The sequence below is a fragment of the Engystomops pustulosus genome, chromosome 2 (assembly GCF_040894005.1).
Source record: "Engystomops pustulosus chromosome 2, aEngPut4.maternal, whole genome shotgun sequence".
NCBI lineage: Eukaryota > Metazoa > Chordata > Amphibia > Anura > Leptodactylidae > Engystomops > Engystomops pustulosus.
This window is the reverse complement of record NC_092412.1, coordinates 197473233-197498375: the sequence shown is the minus strand read 5'-3', so window position 1 is coordinate 197498375 and position 25143 is coordinate 197473233. Positions and strand designations below refer to the sequence as shown.

General features: G+C 39.6%; 1 protein-coding gene across 11 annotated transcripts in view; it reads right to left on the bottom strand.

The window, feature by feature from the left end:
- The window catches only part of NDP (norrin cystine knot growth factor NDP), a 75389-nt gene extending 59154 nt beyond the window's left edge, over positions 1–16235 (bottom strand). For 2 of the 11 annotated variants that reach the window (XM_072133148.1, XM_072133139.1), the window contains exons 1-2: positions 16111–16235; positions 14509–14620 (exon numbers count right to left, since the gene is read on the bottom strand). The gene's annotated coding sequence lies outside the window, so the exon portion shown is untranslated. The other 9 variants (XM_072133149.1, XM_072133140.1, XM_072133141.1 and 6 more) reach the window with 6 other exon arrangements.
- Positions 16236–25143: the final 8908 nt, after the last annotated feature.

Sequence of the window (25143 nt, the reverse complement as noted above, 5' to 3'; positions counted from 1 at the left end):
AACCCCTACTAAATTTTCCCACTTCGGTCTTTGCTATGGATATGTGCGTCACTAAGCGCAGAACACAGCGGTCGCAAGTCTCACTACAAATTGCTCAGAATTGGCTAGTACATGCACTGCAGAAAGTACAGCCACCAGCAGATCAACCAGAAATCAAATATATAGAACGCTACTGTATGCGTAAGTAAGCTCTTTGTATTCTCCTATGGCTATTTTCTAGCCAAGTATCAAAGCACACTACTGTCAGATGAGATGACACTGAGTTAGTGCCTAATTGAAATCCAACCCCTACTAAATTTTCCCACTTCGGTCTTTGCTATGGATATGTGCGTCACTAAGCGCAGAACACAGCGGTCGCAAGTCTCACTACAAATTGCTCAGAATTGGCTAGTACATGCACTGCAGAAAGTACAGCCACCAGCAGATCAACCAGAAATCAAATATATAGAACGCTACTGTATGCGTAAGTAAGCTCTTTGTATTCTCCTATGGCTATTTTCTAGCCAAGTATCAAAGCACACTACTGTCAGATGAGATGACACTGAGTTAGTGCCTAATTGAAATCCAACCCCTACTAAATTTTCCCACTTCGGTCTTTGCTATGGATATGTGTGCCACTAAGAGCTAAACACAACGGTAGCAAGTCCCCCTGCTAATTCCTCACAAAATGGTACTAGATGCAAATTAAAATAAAAAAAGTAGAACGTTATTGTAGCCCTAAGAAGGGCTGTTGGGTTCTTTGAGAATCACTCCTGCCTAACAGTAAGCTAATAGAACACCCTAACGCTTTCCCTGACCAGCAGCAGCTCTCTCCCTAGCGGCATCCAGACACAGAATGATCCGAGCAGCGCGGGCAGCGGCTAGTCTATCCCAGGGTCACCTGATCTGGCCAGCCAACCACTGCTATCGACGTGTAAGGGTACCACGTCATGCTGGGTGGAGTGCAGAGTCTCCTGGCTTGTGATTGGCTCTGTTTCTGGCCGCCAAAAAGCAAAACGGCGGGAGCTGCCATTTTCTCGAGCGGGCGAAGTATTCGTCCGAGCAACGAGCAGTTTCGAGTACCCTAATGCTCGACCGAGCATCAAGCTCGGACGAGCATGTTCGCTCATCTCTATTTATCACCTTCTATTTACAAAACATTCTGCAAAACCCTGAGCTCACAGCAAGAGCAAGAGAAGTTTGCAGAATGTTGCACAAAGTACTGACAAGTGTCCCCCATGTAATTCTGCACAGTATCTGAGGGGGATACTGTGCAGAATTACAGGGGTGCAGCAGGAGACCACCACTGGGGGATCCCCTCCAGGAGAAGCCCCTGCTGAGGAGGTCACTGGGTGCAGGGTGTCACACACCTGGGTGCTGCTGTGAGTGTTATCTCATTCTGGGATGTGGGAGAAGCAGAGAGGAGGCTTGTAGCAGGATCACATGTAAGTGCCTGAATCTAACATTGCGCCTAGACTGCGCCAAAATTGCGCCTAAACTGTTTTAAAGTAAAGTGATTAATAAGAGGCAGGAAATTAACTTATCACAGATGGTTGTAGCTTGTGATAATTCTGGCAAAACAGTGCGCCAGAATTTAGGCGCAACTACTACACTTAGGCGCACAAAAATGATATATGTGGCCCTTTGTGTTTTTGTGTCCTAATTTAGACCCCAACTCTTAGCAACATCTCTACCAGCAAAATATAGTATAGCTTGTATAAAAAAAAGAGATAAATGTGAGTTACTATACCAACTAGCCAAAACCAAATGTGTATCCCAATATTTAAAGAAAATTCTGGAAACAGCTTGACAGAAATAAACTAGTCATTTTGATCCAGTTTATGAATGGGACATATTGTTGAACTCATTTACAAGCTTTTTCTAGTAACTAGTAGAAATCTTAACAGCATTAAAGGCATTTATTCCTTCATTGAACATGTTTTTTATTGTTGAAGTTTAAGCTCAAAATTGGTTAATTTGTAATTGGATGCAAAAAAAGGATACTATGGCTACAGTACTCTCAAGATCAATATTATGGCCATTGCTGGTTAAGCTGTCTTCATAATTGTAAGCTGCACAATGTGCACAGGAACAGATTTTCTTGGAAATCTGTCCTAGAGTGTTAAAAGGAGGGTTCCATGCTACCCGAGATTTGGGGGACAGAGTCAAACAAAGTACAGAGTAGAGTTTATCTGCTTACCGTTCGGATCCCTAAAGCCTGCACCATAATAGATTTGTTGTCGGCTCTAGGTGGGTGCCTGATTGCCAATACAATACAGAATATAAAATACATGAAAAGTAGGCGCTACCATAAAGCAATAATTAAAAATAGTAAATGATCTATTAATCAACAGTGATGGTGATAATAATAATAATGATAATAAAGTTAATATATACTAAAAAGTTATATGCTCTATGTCACTGGTGGCGAACCTATGGCACCCAGGCCTTCACACCAACAAAGAGTTTGCCAGATACAACTCAAGGCTTCCTCCTGCGGTCCAAGACAGCCCAGGACGTGCCATGCTTAGCGCTATTTTAAAGCCACATCCTTAGCTGCCAGGACTACACAAGAAGCGAGTAGGTGTGGACAGAGATGGATTGTCATTTGAGCTTCTGCTCTGGGTCCCCTGATTCTTCCTCTTCAGAGGACCTTGGAGGGAAACTACAATCCAAATTTCTCATCTTTCATCTTTCTATTGTATTGGTGAACTCAGGACACCAATATGTTTAAAACCTGTGATATAGCAGGGATCCATAGGTTACTACTTAAATTGTCATGTTGGCACTTTGCGACATACAAGTGGGTTTTGGTTGTAGTTTGGGCACTCTGTCTCCAAAAGGTTCGCCATCACTGCTCCATGTAAAATATGTTACATAAAGTTGATAAACACAAAAACGCAGTTTAATAATATAACATTCAACTATCAGGAGGGGTTTCAGTATCCAGGTTATGAAACCTGCATTGCCAAGTCAATGTAGAATATAATGGAATTGTTCCAGAAAACTCTGTAACAAGACACAAACAACGGAAACATTTTGATTGGATCAGACTGAACAAAGTGTGAATAATACTAAAAGAGCTCATAAAAATATACAATATCTATCACAGAGTACTTTTTTCAGTGTGAATTCTGTCTACCATTGATATTAACAAATATTATATTATACTTCGAACAGATGGTGAACTGTATACATATCATCTACAACTAATAGAGCACTACAAATATCAGCAAGCATTAAAGGAACCAGTAACTCCTTGAACGACTAAATAGTGCACTACAAGTACCAACAACTTCTCAAACAGATAATGCATCTCCATCAATAAACATTTTCATTTTGATAGGAACGCCATAATGATTGTCATCTAAAACCAATTGTTTTATATAGTGATACGAATTGTTCTACATTTCATATCACAAGAGGGAAAGTGCTGATTTCTGTTTATATTTTTATACAAATCTTTGTCCATCTTGACCGCTCCATTTTTCTGGTAGTGTAAAAGTATTGTATATTCTGCCCGGGACTTGCTATGTGGGTTTGATATTTTCAATATCGAAACCCTTCCTGAGTTGAAAGTTATATTCCATATCTTCCAACCAGGGTTAGACTGGGGGACCTAGGGTGCACCTGTGAAATTGATTTTAGTTGATTAGATTGTGAGCCCCTTTGGGGACAGGGACTGATTTGGCAAGCTCTGTGCAGTGCTGTGTAGTCTGTATGTGCTATAGGAATAAAGGAATTATTATTATTAATTATTATCTTCCTCTCTGATTGCGGCCCCTCGCATACCCCCTAATTTGTGGCCCCTGTCATCTTCTCCCCTTTGCTATGTAGTAATAAAATAATAAACACCATATACTTACCTTCCCATCTTCCCCAGCAGCTCCTCTCCTTTTCTTCGCTCCTGCTGTTTACAACAGGTTGGTAGGCAATGACATCATCATATAGGGCCTGCCAGCCTGCTGCAGCTAGCAGCAGAGAACTCACAGCTCTCTATATCATCATTGATTTTAATTCTATATGTGTCCAGAGGAGGACACAGATACAGTTGAAGTCCTAAAAATATTAAGCAGGGGGCAGAGTCAGTAGCAATCATGGGTGGAGCCAGCGGGTGTAAGGGGAACTTCAATGAACCAGTCTGATCCTGCTTCCAACCATTCTGGATCCAGCAGAACAGTCCCAGATTTCAGCTCTCTCCTGCCTGAAAGCAGGTATGTCCCAGGACATCAACTCTATATGTGTAATCTGTAGAGGGCCACAATAAATGGGGAGCAGAGAAGGTGCCACAATAAGAGGGGGAGCAGAGAGGGGTTCCGAATGAGAGCGGATAAAAGAAGGGGACAACAAAGAGACAAAGAGATGGGAGGCACAATAAGAGGAGGAGGGGTAAGCTCTTTTTCCCATTTATGGTATGGTGGGCAATACATCCATTCATATGGATGGATGTATTTTCATTTGAAAAGCATGTTGCTGTATGCAACCAATACCAAAACGGTGTAGTATGGCTAGCATACATAACAGGAATTATCCAGCCGTGTGAAGGGGCCAAAAGGTCATTAAAGAAAATCTACTATCAAGGATCTGCCTGTATTTATGGACAGCCCAATGTTTTTTTTATTAAAATTTTTAGTCCCCCAGATAAATATGAAAAGTTTATTTTATAAATATGCTAATTTTCTTTGAATACTACATGAGATTAGAATAGCCTTGTGGTGAAGTGGGAGCTAAGGCTAATCCATGCTCCAGTAGCCTCTTTCAATATCTCCTAAAGGCAGCTGGCCTGTGAAGCTGCAGTTGGGCGCATGTGCATAGCTACAGCTACGTGAGCTTGTCTGCGAAGCCCAAGCTAATGCGCATGGGCAGGACTTGAAAGAGGCTACTCAGAAGTGAAGTAACTGCAGCTCCTGCTCCACAGTGTGGCTACTTCACGCCCCAGTAGCCTCCAAAGAAAATTTGCATATTTAGAAAATAAATATTACATGAACTATATGTAACATACAACAAGCATATTACTTTTTAATGCTTTCCCGTCTCCTCCCCTTCTTTAAAAATTCATAACTTTTTTGCTTTTCAATGTACAGAGCTTTATGAGGGCGTGTTTTCCATGTAACAAATTGTACTTTCTATGGGTAATATTTAATATTCCATGCCACCTACTGGGAAGTGGGGAAAAAAATCCAAATGTATGAAACTTGGCGAAAAAAATGAATTTGCAGCATTTCCTTGTGGGCCCTGTTTTTACGGCTTTCATTGTGCGCTCCGAATGATGCCTCCCCTTTATTCTTTGGGTTGGTGTGAGTATGGGGAAACCAAACTTATATAGGTTTTAAAAAATAAAACCTTTTGTAGGAAAAAAATTCTTAATTTTGCCATATTCTGAAACTGAGTTTTTCATACTTTGACATATGGAGCTTGGCAAGGTGTCATTTTTAAAGGACATGGTGATGTTTACATTGAGTTACTGTACAACCTTTTGATCAGTTACTATTTCAATTTCTGTGAGTTGCAACATGACAAAAAAGTGCATTTTGGACATTTGGACACTATTTTCTGTTAGGGGTTCACAGACGGGAATAACTGTCTTTTTATATTGATAGTTTAGGACTTATCAAGTTTATGATTTTTATTTGTTATTTTTATATCAGTTCTAGAGAAAGGGGTGATTTGAACTATTTTTACTATTTTAGTATTGTACTTTAACCCAGATAGTTCCTACAATATACTGCAATAGAGCTGTATTAGAGAACATGGTGGATTTACTGATGATCTGTTACAACGTGCCACTGACACATTGTAACAGATGATCAGAAATGACATAGCCTGCATCATTTTGAAAAGACTATTTTTGTAATAATAAGGGCATAAGAAGCTAGATGAGAAGTGGATCCTGCCAGAGGGGGCACATACAAGTATGCAAGTGTCCTTGGTTTACAAACCATGATCCTGATGGTAGATTTCCTTTAAGCCTATAATTTTGTTTTCAGTAAAAATTTAGACAAGCCTTTCTCCTGAAAAAAACGCTGTATGTCGGCAGCTTAGAAATTAAATAGTTATTGTCTGAAGCCACTGATTTCCCTGGTGCTTAACTGGGTAAAAACGTTCAGTTCAGTGGTGATCGATGAGCAGCAGCCCACGGTTTAGACTGACTGTGACAGCAGTAACAAGAAGGGATTATTAAAGGGCATAAACCCTAAGCAGTTCCACTATAAATGAATGATACAGAAATTATTAATATCTATCTCTCTCGCTACCTGCTGGCATATATCCGCATATAGCCTGTCCTGTTCTAGGATGGGTTTCTGGCATTACAGGTGGGATATTTTAAGTAAGTTACTGACTTTCTTATCCAAAATGTGAATTTATTCATTATTCGTTCATGCTTGGAACAAGTATGTAGGGATAACTTTCAGTACCAGACAGGCAACTAGGGCTTCTGCGTTGGTTGGTTGGTTGGTTAGATTGTTAGCCCCATGGGGGATAGGAAACGATTTGGCAAGCTCTGTGCAGAGCTGCTTAAGTTATGTGCACTATATAAATAAAAATGTATTATTATTATTATTAGTAGTAGTAGTAGTAGTAATACATTGTATAGATGGCTCAGGAACATCTGCCAAAATGAATATATTCATTTTAGAGGGCTAAGTTTTTTTATCAATATGTTTTAAACTATGTAATGTTTTATCAGTCATCATGGGTAAAATGAAAGTACCATATATACTTAAGTATAAGCCGACCTGGGTATAAGCCGAGGTATCTAATTTTAACACAAAAAATGGGAAAACCTATTGACTCGAGTATTAGCCAATGGTAGGAAATGCATTTGTCACAGCCTCCCACTATATAGCCAGCCAGCTCCCCTGTAGTATATAGCATGCCTGCCCCATAGTATATAGCCAGCCCTTGTAGTATACAGCCTGCCAGCCACTGTGGTATATAGCCTGCCAGACCCATAGTATATAGCTAGCCAGCCCCTGTAGTATGCAGCCTGCCAACCTCTGTAGTGTACAGCCTGCCACCCATTTAGTATATAGCCTGCCAGCCCCCTGTAGTATGTAGCCTGCCAGCCCCTAATAGTATACAGCCAGCCCCCAGTAGTATACAGCCAGCCAGCCTCCAGTAGTATATAGCCTGCCAGCCCCCAGTAGTATACAGCCTGCCAGCCGCAGTAGTAAAAAAAAAAAAGAACACTGTACTCACCTTTCCAATGTCCCCTGTAGGTCCTCTTCTGCTTCCGATGCTCCGGTGCCGCCTCGGGTCCTTCAGGTTCTTCCTCTCCTCTTCGGGTCTTTGCGCTCGGCTGGCACACAGAATGACGTCAGCCACTTGCCGACGTCATTGTTTGTGAGCCGCAGGCATCCCGAGGGGACCCGAAGAGGAGCAGAACTTCCTTCAGTAAAAATGACAATTGTTTTATGGTACTATTTCCATCATCATGATGAACAATTGTCATATGCTTTGTTGCACTGTTCACCCTCAATGACCATCATAGGTGCAATGGCTACTATTGCTGCAGTTCCTCCCATACCATAGCCAGTTATTAGATGACGTAGAAATACCACCTATAAATATAGTTGTATTTTAGCTCAAAAATGCATTTTAAAAACTGCAAGAAATATAGCTGCCATGAAGAAACAGCTTAACAGGTAACAGGTAGCTTTAATACAGTTTTCCTCTACTTTACATAACATTTATAAGAGTAGGGACATGTCTCACGATCAAAGATCACAGTAAATGAAAGTGAATGTGGTTCAGAAATCTAGCAGGGTTTCTCTTAATAGCAATGTCAATATCACCAACCTCCCAGACGCAACATGAGAGAGAGATAATTCAATCTGACTTGCAAGTATGGAGGAGTCAAGGGGATTGCTAGACTAGATTAACCTTACTCTCCGTATCATTATCTAGATAAATAATCTGACCCACACATCTCCAGTGTAAATTCTCCAGCAATGAGCAAGTATGTAGTACATATAATATTATACTGTACTCTCATTTTAGCCCTCATGTTTTTTAAAGGAAATCTACCACCAGGATCAAGAAATGTAAACCAAGCACACTGACATGCTGGTGTGTGCCCCCTCTGGCAGGATCGGTTCTTCTTTTAGTTTCTTATGCCCATGTTTTTTTACAAAAAAAGGCTTTAACAATTATGCAAATGAGATATAGGTGCTCCTGGCTCCATAGCTGTTAATTGAGCCTGGAGCCCCTCAGGTTCATTTGCATACATTTTAAAGCATTTATTTTGTAAAAACAAGGGCATAAGAAGCTAAAAGATGAGTGGAATTCTGCAACAGGTGGCACACATCAGTATCTCAGTGTGCTTGGTTTTAAAATCCTTCATCCTGATGGTAGATTTCCTTTAAGGTTTAGTACAATACTTATAGCGAGAGCTTGATTTACAAAACAAAATATAAAATGAAATGACCAGTAAACAAAAAAATATACAACAATTATGTAGCAAACATTTACAATGCAACTTTGCCTATCAATGTTTCGTAATGTAACACAAAGAATCAATGCCGTCTGCTTCTGACCTTTCAGTGTAGAATTCCTAATGCTATTTTCAATCAATGGATGTTCTGTCTTTGCTGTAACAAATAAATGACATACCACATAGAGCAATTACTATTATTGACCACAACCTTATAAATAAAACTAAGGAATATTGGGCTCATCACATGTGGACAGCATAGAAATGACATCATTTACCACATAGAAAATAAATCCTAAACCCAGAGAGATAACAAACGCGTTATTTTCTGTAATTTGTAGAATTTATTACATGCAATTTTTATTTCTCATTTATGCTTACACAGTTTTTAGCACTCATTTCTGACAGGGATTTTCAATGATTGGTTTATATCTGCTGGATAGGGAACACATGTCCTATTGGTGGTGGTCAAATGGGTGGGATTCCCAGTGATCATAAAAATGGGGGTACACATATGTCCTTGAAAGAGGAATGATCATCTATTCACTTTGCTAGGACTTCAGTGACAAATACCTTACACTGACTGTGGTGGTGACCCACCTCAACCAGTGATTGGCTGATTGGGTATTATCAAACATTTCCTGTGTGTAGTAGACACAAGGAAGTGAACAGTGGAACTGAGGCAGCATTTGATCTGGTTTGGTAAACAGGGAAAAGCATGAACACTCATTTTTTTGTAAATTTATGTTTCTCCATACTAGCAAGAAAAGACAGAATTTTTTGAAGATACATTGTTCAAAGTAAATAACGCTAGACATATTGAAGAATAGGCAATTCTCCAAATTTTAGTCCCTTAACTAGAGTGTATATATAACACTCACAGGACCCAATTCTGCAAATGTGTGGCCTCCTCAGACCTGAGGACAACAACGCAAGTGTCATTTGGTCTCCAGAAGCAGAAGTACCAGAGTGACGTAGGAACTGGGAGCCTAAGCAGGTTAAGGCTACATTCACACGAACGTATGGAGGACGTATATACGGCCGTATATACGTCCCCCATACACTCCCATACACGTGCGGCACCGTACCGTTCCGTACCCGGGAAAAAGATAGGACCTGTCCTATCTTTCCCGTAATACGGGGCCGTGCGCCATAGGTTGCTATGGAGAGGGGCGGGGGTGAGCTGCCCTCACCTCCTCCTCCTCTCCCCTTACACTGCCGTTGCCCGCTACGGTACGGTACGGGCGGGCAACGGCAGTGTGAATATAGCCTAAGTATGAATTATTTTTGTTTTGCTACCCCTATACCAGAAAAAAGTATCTTTGTTAGCAAAGTTTTTGGAGAACCTCCATAATACTCATAAACTCTTTTTTAATTTTTAGTTTAATGTAGAGTTTCTTGTTCAATTAAAGCACTTATATGCCAAATTATCTTCTAAAAGTATGTAAAAGGGCAGACAACTGCAATAATTTGGAATCAATAAAAATAAATTGACTATAAGCTTGGTCAAAGGAAAAAAACATGGTATAAGGAATATGTTAGAAAAAAAACATTGCTGTTTATGAACTGCACTTATCAATTTTACTGGGATGCATGTTGGTAGTAGATACCTTGGATAGATGACATAAAATGGAATCTGTCACCCATGGGCGCCTATGGTATCATGTGCAGCATACTTATTTTCACTGAAAGATGTTGTTTGGCACATCACACTTGTACTTCTACTATACATTTTTGGGCCCTGAATGCTATGTTATACATTTTTTGGCTGCATGCTGTTATACACTGACTAGACAGAGGCCAAAAGACTATATTTCTAGCTCCTGTATCCCCCATGGACCCATTTAGCATGCACATTTAGAACTTTCCCAGGGTATAAGCCAAATGTATGTCACAAGCCTGATATGAACATAGCCTTAAAGGAAATCAACAACATGGATTTAGTGGTTTTAACCCAAGATTACTTACACACTGTTATATGCCCCATTCTAAATTTAGCTGTGAATGACTTCATTTTTGCTCCCGTGGACATCACAGAAGCCCCTTTTGGCTCCAACTGCTGTCAGTAATTCTAAAAAATTTGTAAAAAAGTTCTTAAAAATCCTTTTTCACAGAAATAAACCAATAACAGCTAAATGAAGAACAAAACCTGCTTCAGTGGCACATGCCAGTGTGTAAGTGTAAACCGACAGGCTACATTGACAAAACAAACTGGAGGTTCTTAGTTTTATTTTGAACAAATTGTCTGAACCTATTAATAACTTCATGGTGACTTGGTTTTAGTGGGTCTTTACGCTAATAAGGTGAAACAGCACATGGCATCCTCTACCACTGTAACACAGCACCAGCAGCCCCTGTTCTTTCCCAACCGACCAACGGTTGACCAGTGGCGTATGGAGATGGTTCACAGACCAGACAGAAACAAGACCATGACATCTAACACCACTTCTCGCAGGCTCGAGAGTTTAGACAGCATTTTTTGGCTCAAATTAGACATTACATAGGTCCAAAATACTCAAGCAATAAAACCGAGCCTAACCCTACTCATATGTCTTATCTACTAGCAGATAACACCTTTTGAAAAGTCTTACTATGTGGAGTACTGGTGCTCAGTGTAATGGGTATCCAAAATAAACAATGGAAGTCGTGTTAACACTTTTTTGCAAAGCCCTGCTCTACCCACAGACATATAATATTTTAATCATTATTTATATAACCGCAACATATTCTACAGCATTTTCTACAAAATGTATTTCCTCATCTCAGTCCCCATTTTGTCTTACAAGCTCATTTCCATGTCTCAGGCACATATGTTAGGGTCAATTTCATAGGAAACAATTAATCTAAGTATAGTTTTGTAGTCTCTAGGGAGACCATGTGAATATGGGAAGGAGATACAAATTCCAAGCAGATGTTGCCATTGTCAGATTCACATCTATGCCAAGGCATCTATAGTGCAGGGCTGAAGTTCACACAACTAAAGTGTATATGCTCAAAATAATAAAGAGAAAAATAAGGAAATGTGCAAAGATGAAATTATGTCAGAAGATAGATATATAGATTCTCTAACAGCTTTGGCAAAGCTGGTGACGTCACCAGCTCTCCCTCTGCTATTCTTGCGCTATGCACAATCATAGCAATGTCTAACTTCATTCTGGTATGATCACGCATAGTGCGAGAATAGCAGAGGGACAGCTAGTGACATCAGCATTGTGTGGGTATCTCAATCGGCTATCTCGTTGTGTGGGTATCTCAATGATATGCTGCCTATTTCTTTTTGTAATAAAGAGGGCATTGGTCTATTTGGGAAAAACATGGTGCTGGGCCCATTAAGCGGGCCAAAGATAGTGTCAGTCAGCAGATTACTGACAGGGCCCACAGGACAATCATAGTCTGAGGAAATATTTGTTGGCTATATTTTGGGAATTTGTAAATTGATAATTGATAATTTTTGAATTTAGGTATAGAGTGTTGGGCCCAAAGAATTCCAGTCCAAACCTGAATATGGTTGGTAGATTGATGATAAATAGTAAGTAAGTAAGAAATTTAAAGAGAGAGACATAGAGAAATAGCACAGTATAGGCATATGCATGCTTGATCGAATGACCTAGGTAACAAAAGCCTATTAAGTGCAATATTGACCCTGTAAATTTCAATAAAGGTTTCAAAGTTCAATAATAGTCATTTAAATTGAAGTCGGCCATGTAAATAATTCCCCGTTAATACCTCTCCAAAGCTTGTAAGAGAAGCAAAGAAAATAAACAATGCCGGGAGGCACATTAAGCATGCAGCTAAAGTAGAAGTGATTGAAGTGCTGCCCATCAGAGAAATGGTTCAATGTCGGGCATGCACAGACAGCCAGCTGTTCTAAGGACTCATAACCTTCTCCTTTATTGTTCTGCTCAGTTAGAGGTGGGGCATGAGAGGGATTCCAAACATAGCGCATGTTTATACAGAAATGTTAATATGTTCCACACTCTCACATACATAAAAAGGAAATAACAGCTGATCAGAATCAAACCAGACAGCAATCTCTGACAACGCTCATTTGGAGAACTGTGGAAAATCCAGGAGAGCTGATCACCCACAGGGAGGCAAGAATAATCTAACTACAGCTGCCCTTTTATCTAGGGATCATCACAATTTAAGCATCCAATGGAAAGGCAAAAGTATTTAGCACCAATCTTGCCAGTGCCCTAATGTTAATGCCTTTGTCTGGGTTTGTGAATTCAACATTATTATTTACAAAGCATTCTACAGGCAGGTGACATTCAATACAGTTTTCCATCAACTCTGTGATATTAAGTACTATGCAGCACAATTTCTCCATAGTTGCAGACTAAAAGACTATATCAGGTAAAATGAATGGATTGAGAATGTATTGAGGATGGTTTATAGTCCCTGAATGTTGTTGCAAAAAAAAACTTTATAAATTTTGCTACATTGTAAGAATCTTCAGCTTGTTAATATTCTGATTATGGGTGCAGGATTCAGCCTTTCTAATGCAAAGGTTGAACTCTGCCTCCCTGCCCAAGCAAAAGTAAAGGTACCTGCCGTTTTATGTACAAAATGTCGACAGCAGCTATTACAGCTCATGTATCACAAGCCTAGAGGGGGTTTCTGGGCTAAAAATATTGATAAAATAGATCTACAGTATCTAAATGGTTGGTAAGAAATTAGGGACAGGTGGATGGGATCTAAATGCATGATCACACTTATCTGTTTGTTATCTGTAACCATGAAGAAACATAGATCTGCATGGAAGCTGCAGACACAAAACTGATTTTTTTTCCTCAATTGTTTTTAAACTTGCTACATATTAGGCGCATGGGTATAATAGAAACACTAAAACTGTATTTAACTGTAAATGTTTTTACCTATAATATTCATATTCTACAAAATATTATCATAGGAACACAAAGAACAGTAAGTTGGTGAAGCTCTGTTTGCTTAATATCATTTGCTACTATCATAAAATATTCAGCAATGTAATTTAATTTCTAATGCCTATGATAATAGACAGACAGAAATGTCATATGTGAGACTAGTTCATTTGCACTGGGCCCATGGACTTGCATTATAGTAAGATACTGAAGAGCTAGGGACCAATTCCTGCATTTATACAAGTATAAGAAAGCAATATACTGGTAAAGTCTAGCAAACAATGCTAAGCATAGACTCTGTCTGTATGGAAGCTTATTTATTGGCACGACATTGCAGGTTATTGCATAACCTGTGCAAAGGTGAGACAGTGGTGTAGATTAAAAAGTATTCAGCCCCCCCCCCCCCCTTCCAAATTCATGAAGGACTGCAGGGTGAGTGTATAAGTAAGCAGACTCTACACCCGGTGAACATGACATCTTATCTTAGAACCCACATTTTAATAAAATGCTATTATTCCCAATCTCAGTTATTTATTTCAAGTTTCAATTGATCCTAGAAGCCCTTAACTATTGACTCTCTCCACTTGGAGTAATACAGCATTTATCCAGTATGTCTTCTCTCAGTCCATTTTATGTACAATTAACCACTAGTGTAGTGTTATTTTACCTATACCCCATCTGACTTAGCTCACACTGTACTTACCACTAGCCAGAATACAGCTTTAACCCCTTATCTCTTATATTATAAGTTTCTGTAACTTCTCTCTTGTTTCTTTTTGCTATCTTAGAAACAATATGCTCACTATGTGTCACTTGTATTTTCTTTATCTTTTACCTGTAACATGCCGTATTGCACATCACCATACATCACCATATAGAATAATAAGTGTCAAATAAATCATAAGGTTATAAACCCTATAGTCATTTTGTATATGACCAGAGACATGTTACATGATTTACTTTTCACTCCTCTAGTATCCTCTAACTCTGTAGCAATACATACATGCTAAACATAAGCTATCAGGTATTATTATAATCATTTTTATTATTATACAGCATTATTAGATGTAGTATTTCCTATTGCAAAGCAAAATTAGCATATAAATAATAAATATATAAACCAATGAAAAAAAAAAATTATACCCATAGACTTCCATATAATTTTTACGCCCATAAATAAAATATGTGATACGTACATGCATATTTTCTTACCTTTTCAAAGAAATCCTTTATAATCCTTTTTAACGTCCATCCTTAATCCAAGTATTTGAGGGAAAAAAATTGTGCAGCCCAGAGATATTTTTTAAAACCTTGTATTAGTCCACTATAGGAAAGACAACAACAACAAAAAAAACAGAATTTGATAAATGTGATTTCTAGTACTGCGCTGATTGTCACCATCAGTGCCCTCTGCTCAGCATCTTTGCTGCCTCGTTCACACTTAGAGCATTTGTTGTGCCTCAGTAACTAAGTCCACTACTAAATATACTTGTCTGAGGTCCTGCCAACACAAACACAGTATATTTCCTCCTAGCCGGTAGCCAATCATAGACCCTCATGAAATCCTTCCTAATCCATAACCACTGCACTTCAATCCATGACAAAGCTTCTCTAACATTAATATAAATATTATTGTATAAATTAAAAGAGGTGCCGCACAGCGTGACACACGTAGCTTTAAATAAGTCTTGCCTATTGTTTCTGTCATCCCAGATATCCCAGGCAGATGCTGTGCGGGAGATCAGTGAACATATGTAATCACAAGAGAACAGGCTCATTGAAATTAGTAAGCGAAGCTTCACAGGCTGCTCTGAAAGACACTGAGGCATCCATACAACTTTATACAGAGTGAGAGGCTCAGGAGGACTGAGGTGCCTGTCTCTGGTCATGCTCACTGTAGCCACAAATGTACAGGCAGGTTGAGAATGACTTTATAATTAACAGATGTTCCAGATCCCTCACAGCCGTCTCTCCCTAAGCTCTGTGACTCCTAAGCCATGTAGTAATAGAGCAGTGGATTTTTCTCCTCTCCCTGTTTCTCTCCTTCGTTCTTCCTTGAACTTTTATGCCCATTTTCCACTCTTCTCTTTCTCGTAACTCTCTTCAGTTTCTCTATTATATCTCACCACTTACTACCTGTATAAAACAGGTATCTAACTTAGCCGTCAGGTCTCCCTGCATGCAAGCGTCGTTGCCATAGGTACACAGAGTAAAACTTTTTGAAAAGACCACCCCTTATCCAGACACATTTTCAGTTCCCCCATATATTGTATTGTATACAGTAACACAGAGTAATACAGATCATCAATACAGATGTATAACCACTGTGCTATGTACTAGTATTATGTAATATTCCATTATAAAGTTTAGTTATTATGCAGATACACTATTCTTGCATGACACTCCCTTTACCATATAGCCAAAGGTTAAACTGCACACTCACAACACTCAAGTATATAGCCTTGCCTTGTGCTTGACACTTAAGGGGTTAACATTATGTATAAAATAGCATCATATCATATGTTGCGTATACCAAATATTTTCCGTTTCTCTCTCTTCTCAACCAATATCAAATTCCCGCCCTACATACAAAACCTCTCTGATTAATTTTCTCCTCATCCTTCTTTCCTTAATTTCCTAACCCTGCCAATCTCCCCTCTCTTCCCTTTCTTCTTCATTTCCTCTCTCTGTCACTTTCTCCCTTTTCCCTTGCTCCTTAATTTCCTGCCTTTAATCTCCCTCTCCTCAGTTTATCTCTCTATTCCCCACAATCTCCTTTCCCCTGTAATCTCTATCCCTGTTCAGGTCACTCACTTTTCTCCTTCTTCCTTCCCTTGTGCTGCATGGATTGCAGACCATAAGTTGGAGCTGTAGCAGAAGAGAAGAGAGTGGGGTAACGTGAATGTCAGATGGACAAGAGCCATTACAGTCATATATCAATCAGACTAGCAGCAAATGGGAGTACCAGGGAAACATGAAGCCCTCCTTATCTGGGAAATCACTAAACACAATTTGCTGAAATAACCACAAACTAGATTCACATGTTTATAGCCTCATAATGTGCACTGGTATAAACTACAGAGGAATGCTGTTTTTAAGTGCTGTTCTCAAATAAATCTTCCCGGCTAATGTCCCAGAATTGTGATAGTTTAGGATAAAAGCAGCAAATAATTAGAAGTTCCCTGTTTCCTGTAAACAGCATATACAAGATAGTATATCGTATGTTTGTCTTTTTTCTCTTTGGTTGGTATATAAATGTTGTATTTTATAATCATACTTACCCAAAGAATAAATAAGATGCATCATTTGATAAGCACAATGTAATCTGTAGAAACAAAGTGCATTCGAAAATGGTGCATCTATATGTTTTCATCAATGGAATTTGTTCCAGCTTCCCAGTACATTGCACAGTAATAAAACAAAAACAACAAGTTGTCTCTGTAAGTATCTTAGTATATAAGATTGGAAAAAGACCCAAGTTTATGAAGTCCAACCTTTAAGAATTAAACTAATGTTTTGTTCCCATAACCAGTGATATTTCTGCTCTCCAGAAAGTCATTCACCATAATAACCTACTGCGCCAGAGAGTTCCATAGTCTCACAGCTATTACAGTAAAGAACCTTTGTCTCTGGTGATGGTAGAATTTTCTCTCCTCTAGGCGCAGAGGATGCCCCCTTGTCCTGGTCACAGGCCTAGGTATAAAAAGATCTTTGGAGAGATCCTTGTACTGTCCGTTCAGGTATTTGTACATTGTAATGAGGTCTCCCCTCAGTCTTTTTTCTAAAGCGAAAAATCTTAAATTTTGTAATCTGTCATTGTATTCTAGTCCCCCCATTCCCCTAATAATGCCCCCAGTTCTACTATGTCCTTTTTATACACTGGTGCCCAAAACTGTGCACAATATTCCATTTGTGGTCTGACCAGTGACTTGTATAAGGGCAATTCTTTGTCCTTATCATGAGAATCTATTCCTCTTTTGATACATCCCATAAATTTTACCATATATATTCTAGTATAAGCCACCCCGAGTATAAGCCGAGGTACCTAATTTTAACACAAAAAACTGGGAAAACATATTGACTTGAGTATGAGCCTAGGGTAGGAAATACATTGGTCACAATCTCCACCCAGTATATAGCTAGCCAGTCTGCCCATGCCCCCAGTATATAGCCATCAAGCCCATGCCCTCAAGTATATAGCTAGACAGCCCCCTGTCCCCCATATATAGCCAGCCCCCTGACTCCCAGTACATAACCAGCCCATGCCCCCTAGTATGTAGCCAGCCAGCACATACCCCCTAGTATATAGCCTGCCAGTCAATGCCCCCTAGTATATAGCCTGCAATCCTCCTGCCCCACCAGTATATAGTCTGCCAGCCCCCTAACTTACAGTATATAGCCAGCCAGCCCCATTCCCGCTAGTATATAACCTGCCAGCCAATGCCCCATAGTATATAGCTTGCCAGCCCCTCCCCCCTAGTATTAAGCCAGCAGCCCCTGTCCCCTAGCATATATAGCAAGATTCCTGCCCCATAGTGTATACCCTGCAGCCCCTTGCCCCCAATATATAGACAGCCAGCTAATGCCCCCAGTATATGTCCAGCAGCCAATACCCCCAGTATACAGCCAGCTAGCCAATGCCTGTAATGTATAGCCTGCCATCCCATGCCCCCTAGTATAAAGCCTGCAGCCCCTTCCCCCAGTAAATAACCTGCGGCCCCTGCCCAAGGTATGCCTAGCCTTTCAGCGCCCCAAGCAGACCCTCTTCTTTCTTGCGATGCTCTGGCTCTGTGTCCCTGTGTGGTACTGTCACACACACCGTGATGGCAGACGCTTGCTGAAATCATAGTGTGAGCAGATGGTGGTAAACCCACTTTGATATCAGAAAGCGGCCACCAGTGCCACATTAAAGGTCTGTACATGAAATGAGACTGCTGGGGCTAAGGGAAAATGTGTGTATTTTGGTAAGCAATTGGCTTAGTGATAGAAAACAGAGGGTTGTCATTAATGGCACATTCTTTTTAATATTTTTATCAATGACCTTGTAGTCAACTTTCAATATTTGCAGATGATACTAAGCTGTGTAAAGTAATTAATACTGAGGCCGATGGTATAGCATTACAGAGGGATTTGTGGAAGCTGCAGGAATGGGCGGAGACATGGCTGATAAGGTTTAATGTAGATAAATGTAAAGTTATGCACTTGTTTAATAGAAACAAAAAGTATAATTATTCTAAACAGTCAATTACTTGTTAAAACTGCAGCTTAAAATACTTGGGGGTATTGGTGGATGGTAAACTTAATTTGAGTGACCAGAGCCAGGAGGCTGCTGCTAAAGCAAATAAAATTATGGAAAATATCAAGATAGGAATAGATTTTTATGATAAGGACATAGTTTTGCCCTTATACAAATCCCTGGTCAGACCACACATGGAATATTGTGTACAGTTTTGGGCACCAGTGTATTAAAAGCTGGAACGTATGCAGAGGAGAGCAACCAAAATTATTAGGGGAATGGAGCGGCTAAAATAAATGGCCCATTTATTTTACATTTATTTACATTAACCATTTCTCTGACCATTCCTTCAGCTTCCACAAATCCCTCTATAGCTATACAATCGGCCTCAGTATTAATTACTTTACACAGCTCAGTATCATCTGCAAATATTGAAACTTGATTGTGTGAGTGGAAAACTAGAAAAGTTATGGGTTTTGAAAGGTGGGGAATAAATAAAAAGGAACTGAAAAAGGAAAAGAGCCTCCAATGGTTAATACTTTTATTATAATACCATGGTATTTAATTCCATCATATAAACACTCATAAATACTTTTGTTGCTCCAAAGTTACATAAAAACTGCATTTGTAATATCCCACTGGATAGGTCATTGCTAAAGTGAGCTCCAGTTAATCTATTGATTGGCTGGAAGGAGTTTGGCCAGCTCTTCCATGTTACAGTTACTCTTTATTTCTGGAGTTCCCCTTATGTTACACCTTACCAATGGTGATCTCTTGATGATACCTACTACCATAATGTATTAATGACACCTGCTGTAGAATATGCCTATTATTGAAGGGTTGATGTTTTTGTTATATTGAAATTTGTTATCTTGGTTGAGCCAACTTGGGATGCTTTGGAATTAGCTCTGCTGAAGTTTATAAATAGGAGCTCATTACAAGGTGTGGGATATTTCTGCTGATCCATTTAGAGAGATACCTATATTCCATGAGAAGTGTGCACCTCTGTGTGCTAATTCCATGGACAATGCCACCCTGACACCCAAAAAGCAAAGCCAATATGGTTCCTATAAACCAGCCCTCTGAATACTGGACTAGGGCTGAGGTACTTGACTACAATCCGCTGGCCTCGCCTTCTCTATCTGAGCAAGACTCTATTACTACACACACTCTGGGATTGCCCCAGAGAATCCCTTCACTATTCTGTGGCCTCCCCTCTTCTTGAATCTCCCCACTGACCTTGAAGGGTGTGGACGAGGCCTGTTCTCATGGACCTAGACACCTTGACATATCCTGACGCTAGGCTGCACTATAAGCCAGCTCTGTGGTTCCCGGGAATACCACTACCCCCACACGAAGGTCAGACCCCTGTGGGATAATGTTGCATTTTAAAAGCTTTTTGTGTAGCTCTAGCCTTAGATAAAAGTTACTGAGTACATTGGGTATTCAAATCCTCCCCCCCCACCACCCCTCCCATCTTTATTAGCAGCAGCAAAGTCACATACAGTACAGTTCTTGGCACTAGGACAAATCAGTTTCATCCACTGTACATTATGAGGACTCATGGTTTATTGGGTGCTGACAAATGGGTACACTTGATTAATGGATTTATAGAAGTGTATATTTTACATAACATATACTGTACTCAGAGTAATTATTAACTCTGGTTTTGATCATGATTTACACCATTGATGCTGGGAATGAGGATGCAGAGGCCTGGTTCTGAAAGTGCTCCAGAATAAAGATTGTAGGTGATTGTAGATTAGACCATGTGAATGACACATCAGTGTGTACAGGTATATAGTGCTTGCAGCCTCCTGCAAATGTATACAGTGGGGGTTATTTATCAGGGCTTCTGTGACAAATTGCTAGCACTTGCTAGCATGGAAGGGTGGTAAGGGGGTGTGGCCAGTGGGGGAGTGGGACATTGTGGGGTGTTCCTGTGGCCTGGGGCTTACCTGACTATTCATATGTGAAATAAATGCTGCAGAGCCTCCTGCCGTAAACATCAAGAGACTGGAGGTGGCGGGATTAAAACTTTGTGTTAACAATAAAAAATAGATGGGAAGTAGACTAGAAAAGAAAGAAGCTAAAAATTACTTTGTTGCAAACTTTGCAGGTTTGACTCATAGGTAAAAAGGTTGTCATGGTTATCAAAGGAAAATGAAAAGGTAAAAAGGGGTTTAAAAGGAGTTTTCTGTAAGTTATTGGATTTACTTCTATTGTATTTACTTGTCTGCAGAATAACTGCCTATAGCTCATATCTACCATAATATGGTAACTGTATTGTTGTTTTGTAAAGGGTTTTGTTTATTTTATAAGTGCATGATGGTAATATTGGGTCCTGTTATAGTGGTATAACTGTACCCTGTACAATACAGCAAACTCTTTAGATCATAAATAGCAGCTGTCTTTCTTCCAGAACATCAGCAGTCACATCTTCTGTGTACAAAGCCTGTTGACTATTCACCCAAATATTCGTCAGCTTCATCCTTGTCTCATGTGACAGTATAAGACTATATAACTATAACTGTTGATACTTTGATAAATACTCACAATTAGGACGTCACAAGGGTGAGGCCTGGCCAAATAACAGTAATTTTCCAGGTTGCGCCTCTATTTTTAGTTTGACACAAATGAGACATCCCTCAAAAATAGGGCAGCACGGTGGCTTAGTGGTTAGCACTACAGCCTTGCAGCACTGGGGTCCTGGGTTCATGTCCCATCCAGGTCAACATCTGAAAGAGTTTATATGTTGGCTCTATGTTTGTATAGGTTTCCTCCGGTTTCCTCCCGCATTGCGAGACATACTGGGAGGTGGAGACAGGGACTGAATTGAGCTGGGTAATTTGTGTGGTCTTATTTTTAATTCCTTTATTTATACATCACAAATGGCTGTCATTGCTACAGCCTCCCCATTCCCATATATTAGTAGTAATTAGATAATTTAGATACTGCAAGAAGTTGTGACATGGGTGATAAACTCATGTAAGAAAATCAATAACTGTAGCGGTGCAAATGCGCTACAAGCAGCTACCTGGACAAGAAGTGCACATTTTAGGAAAGTGCATGAGAAATGATTCTAATAGAAATGGAGTCACAAGAAATTCAGCATGAAATTCCGGGTTTGGAAAGTTATGATGAGGTTCCAGAAGATGATTATATGACTTAAAATTCCAGGATTGGAAAATGCACCATAGACTATTGTACATGGAAATAGGGTCACAAGAAATTTTTGATGAAAGAGTTTGGCTTCTTACTTTGATGTTTGTGGTGACATGACTACAGTAAACTAATAAATATAAATCTTTTGTTTAACATTAAAAGTGAAAGTTTGTTAATCAAAAATTAATACATCTTATGGAAAAAAGACCTAATGCATATTTAGGGGCAAAAAATGAATATCAGACACAGGCCCACGTTATCAATAATAGTGCAAAATGCAGTTTCCAATGCAGTGTAGTGTCTGCCAGATTCATGAATTTTGGCGTCCGTTCTTCGTGAATCTGGCGCCCCCTGCACTGCTCTGAGAGAGGGTACCAACTTATTTTTGGTGCACCTTTAACATAGGGTATGTGACACATTTCTGTTGGACACTGCATGATAAATGTGTCGTACGGTCCGACTGTGCACTTTTAGTGCAGTATAGTGCAGTATAGCGCAGCTGCGACACAAATGGATCTCGGACACTTCTTAAATACATGTGCAAGTAGTTTTTACTGAAAAGAACGTGCAAAGTCCGACAGAAAACGGGTGCAGGGGCTTTAATAAATCTGGGCCACTGTCTTATTTTTGGGAAAACAGGGCGGCAGGTTCAAGTTTAAACTTAGCCATTACAGTTCTCAGCCATCACATGTCCTAAATGTTGGGCCACTAATTTACTTGCATTATCCCCTTAACGCCATTTTTTTGTGAATACGTTTTTATCTCACTGCGTATAAAAATCCTATGTATCACCCGTAAATTTTTTATACTGCAGTGTAAGAAAGTGTGTATTTTTATAGGGTACAAGGTCATGTTTTCGTTAAGTTTTACGATAAAGTGCGGTTTGGACATTTCTACTTTTTTCTGTTTTGTTTGATAAAAGATAATTATTTTGAATATATAACATTTGTGATCGGTGAAACAGACCCCATTATCATTTATAAGCAGACGTCTCCCCTTTAGGGAGAAAATGCAATTTCTGCACATTTATGTATTTGCACGATAATTGATAAAAGATTGTAGTACTATAGATTACATTGTGAAAGAGGAAGTGAGCACCTCTAGTGGTCTTCAGAGGGACAGCAAGGAGATCAATATGAGAAGTTCTGTTGTAATCCGCATTACAGAATAATATACCATTTGCTTGCTATGAACATATTGGGAAAATGTCTTGTTAATTGACATTAATCATTATCCCAGAACAGAACACAAACACTTAACTTAACATCAATGTATAAATTTAGCAGTGATTTTTTGGAAAAGTTGTCCTTAACAGCATGGGTATTCAAGGTAGAGTGTAGAAAAGCTGTTTTTAACCCTTTATGTTACTGAGATGATGGGAATGTACATAGGAACTTGGGTAATTTAAGCAAGATTATGGTTTACATTTTGTGAAAGTCATGTGGAACTTTGGCTTTTATTCTGTCTTTTATTAGGCATTAAGTATGGGAGAAAAACTTGCATCTTGAATTCATTTGTTTCTGAAACATTTGTTCTGCCCATTTTTTCTTACCGAGAGCTAAATAAATTAAATAAATTTTAAAATATACACACATGTACACAGTTTAGTGATGGGACAGCTCTGCTGTTAATGAGCAGGTTGGCTAAGAAAACAGCAACATATGTTTTTATTGTGCTGCGGGTCGAGTTGATGGGGTTGTCTGAGTTAATTACATTTTAAAACAGGACAAAAAGGTAATAAACAGTATTCATCATTTTTCCTCTAAGAATGCAATGTTGTATCTCACCCCTCCCCCGCACAGCTCTGCATCTGTGTGGTCATGCTTCCAGCACATAACCACTGCAGCCAATCAATGCCACAGACAGAAAGGCTGTATGTATCCTGGCCAGTATGTGGCACACAACTTCTGGCTGCAGGACAACTCCAAGTAGGAACTGCACAGGAGGTCTTAAGGTGGATTGCCAGGACAAAAAACAAAGAATGAACCATACTGTGTGTTCTTGGCCTCCATCAGAGGGAAAAAAATTATGCACTTGGACAACCGCTATACAGTACATTTGAATAACCCCTGTCCACATCTGAAAGCCAGACTGTAAAATATAGATTTAAATTCATGGATTGTAGCTTCCCAAGTACAATAGGCTGTGTCCTCACGACTCCTCCCCGCTGCTCTGAGGAAAAGCTGGTTGGATACTACAGCTTTCATTCACAGAAGAAAATGTGGTGTACCTTGGTTCGCTAGGCTAAAAGCACAGCACTGCGAAGAAGCAATATTAACTTGTACATGTAGTACAGCTCCAGGTCATCCACTATTGGGAAGTATGGAAACGACAAGGAGGAGTGCTAAAGTGGGAGATATCCAAGAAGATAGATAACTACAGCAGTAGCAGCATTGACCTGCAGTACACATCTGACTTGCACACTGGTCTAATAGCTCCATAGCTCACAGCTCCTTTCTCCTTTGCTACATGGCTCCAAGGGTGCGCAATTCAATTTATACTCCCAGAAAGTCATTCAGTGCACCTGAGATCAAGGCTGGAAGAGACTTGATCCATACTTTATGACTTGACCTATGTGCACCTCTTCTGACAGTCTCCAATATACTCCTATATGCTTTGATCCAGGCCGTCTTGGCAACCATTTCTCTATGACTACTGTCTAAAGGCAGCACCTAAGGGTACCGTCGCCCCCAACCAAACAAGGTAAAAATAGGGTAGTGCCTAATTTATCACAACCACATCTGATGAGCCTCATTCCAATTGCTTCTCCTAAATACTTATATTTTTTATCACAATAATGCTACTCTATGAGCACTATTCGGTCTCTCCTTGTCTGCTTTTCTGTACTATGTCTATAGAGGCTGCATGAGCTCACATCTAATCTCCCTTTTTGTAGTTAAACAGCTGTGAGATGGGAGGATTAACCCCTTCACTCTTAGCTGGATCTTTGAAAATAATGTTCATAGCATACTACAGCCAAGGAGAGAGCAGAAAGGGTTAACCCTCACAGCTGTTTAACAAACAGAAGAGGAGGGGGAGACCCATCTTCAGTCCCATAGACAGATTTGCCTTAGCATTGTAGATAACATTGTAACTAAGGGTCCCTGTTTCTTTACAAACTAAGCAGAATTTCTCAATTAAGTATGTTAGAAAAATGTTTACAACACTGCCCCACACAATATCAAAAATTATCTGAAATGATAGTTACTCTCAAGCTCAATTATCAAGAGAAGTATGCTCTAGGTATGAAAGAGGTAATCTTTCCTCATCCATCTGTTGTGTAGGGGCTTGAGAAGGCTCTCGGAAGCACACTGCTCACTGAAGGAGAATATTTCCTTAAAAAAATATATTGGGGCACATTTACTGAGAATGTAGGAAACTGCACTTAAAGTGCTCTGCCCGTGTATAATGCTTTTTTGTTGTGCACCTTTAACATGGGGCATGCA